At 37.5% G+C, this 2,072-nt stretch overlaps 1 pseudogene; it reads right to left on the bottom strand.

Annotated features, from left to right (window-relative positions):
* LOC102769317 overlaps positions 1 to 246 on the bottom strand; it is a 20,969-nt pseudogene extending 20,723 nt beyond the window's left edge.
* Between the last annotated feature and the right edge of the window lie 1,826 nt (positions 247 to 2,072).

Genomic DNA, 2,072 nt, shown 5'->3' with positions numbered 1-2,072 from the left:
TACTTTTGAAAAGCCAAATATACCTTTTTAAAGCCAAATCTACTTTTTAAAGCCAAATCCTGTCCCGTTTGTTAGCCTGGTTAAAAAACGTTCCCAGTTTACTTACAGACCCGGGCTTCTGTAGTTGATCCTGGACATGGCATGCAGTAGAATTCCCCTCACCTTTTTTCGGTGAGTTTTCCACACGCTTTCGGTGAAAACTTCCTTTTCTCGCTCCAGTGAGACCTGCACTTCCAGATTACCCATCGGGTGCCAGATGTCGAGTAAGACTCCCTCCACGTTCTGTGTGGAGTAGGGTTCGGTATCTGAAAGAGGACCCACACAACAAATGAGAGAAAACCACATGAGATAATTTTGCAATATTGGGGAACCAGGCAGCAAGTCCCGAAGGACTTCCTCCTGTGCTCAGGCCTCACCAAGCTTTTATTGATCTGGGATGCACCCATAGCATAGCCCTTAGGCAGGTCACCCCCTGGCACAGGCAGACTAGCCCATCAGCAAGGATTTACATAATAATAAATGGGGGAGCAGTTTCAGCTACCACTGTCTGGACAAACAGAATGGAGCCTAGCTCTGACCTTTGCTAGGGCTTCAAAGGCACGCAGCTTTGGGGGGGTGGGGGTTCTCTGTTTATGCTTATCAGATAGTAAAGGCAATAAACTGTTTCCCACAATCTCCAGCTACTTCAGGTGGCATTTTCACAAGAACGTGCTTTCAAACAATAGGAATTCATCTTTATGGAGCTCAGAATATGAGAATGAAGCTTTTAAATGACGAGAACACTGTTTATGTTTACAATTGAGGCGGAATTGCTTTGACGTTTTCTGTGTGAATCAGTTAAATGGTGACGATTCAAGTATATACTTAAAGAAAACTGTCTAATTGTGGTAAAACACTAAAAATACACAATGATAGTTTCCAGAAATGATAAGAACGTGTAAGAAACCATTCAAATACAAGTAAATAGATTCTACTACATTTACTGCTGTGTTCAATCACCGAGGTTCCCAGTGGAAAGCTGTGAAATGATGAAAATACCGATAATATTTACATCTCTGGCTACTTCAGGTGGCGTTTTCACAAAAATGTGCTTTCAAACAATAGGAATTCATGTTTATAGAGCTCATAATTTCTGTATGAAGCCTTTAAATGAGGACAATACTGTTTATGTTTACAATTGAGGCGGAATTGCTTTGGCGTTTTTTGTGTGAATCAGTTAAAATGCAGATGATTCAAGTATATACTTCGAAGAAAACTGTCTAATTGTGGTTAAACTCTAAAAATACACAACGATAGTTTTCAGAAATTATAAAGAACGTGTTAGAAACACTTCAAATACACGTAAATAGATTCTTACTACATTTACTGCTGTGTTCAATCAACGAGGTTACCAGGGGAAAGCTGTGAAATGACCAAAATACTGATAATATTTATAACTCTGGCTACTTCAGGTGGTGTTTTCACAAGAATGTGCTTTCAAACATTAGGAAATCATGTTTACAGAACTCAGAATTTTTCTATAAATCCTTGGCATGTGAGAATCCTGTTGATGTTTACAAATGAGGCTGATTTGCTTTGGTGTTTTTTGTGTGAATCAGTTAAAATGCTGACGATTCAAGAATATACTTCTAAGAAAACTGTTTAATTGTGATTAAACTCTTAAAATACACAGTGATTGTTTCCAGAAATTATTAAGAACGTGTAAGAAACCCTTCAAATACATGTAAATATATTTTCTCAAGACCCCTGCTCAGTATCTGGTGAAAGAAGCTTAGCTTATTTCACAGAAACACAACAGCTGAAACCACAGCACAATTTTTATAATAAGAAATTTCCTTTGCACAATGTAGCGAGGAAGAAAACCCTTTAAGAAGCAATGTCAGGTAGAGTTACATTTTTGTATGAATAAAGATAAGTACAGATCAAAGTTGCAAATATATTCAGTATGTTTAATGTGCAGAAAAAATATAGCTTATTTATTTATTTTTAAATGGATTTTCACTTGAATCCCCCACCAGGGGATAGAGGGGACAAGAGCAAAAGAAAATATTTAGCTCAAATTAATATCTGAG

The sequence above is a fragment of the Myotis davidii genome, unplaced genomic scaffold, assembly GCF_000327345.1.
Source record: "Myotis davidii unplaced genomic scaffold, ASM32734v1 scaffold1041, whole genome shotgun sequence".
Lineage (NCBI taxonomy): Eukaryota > Metazoa > Chordata > Mammalia > Chiroptera > Vespertilionidae > Myotis > Myotis davidii.
This window is presented reverse-complemented; position numbering and strand designations above follow the sequence as displayed.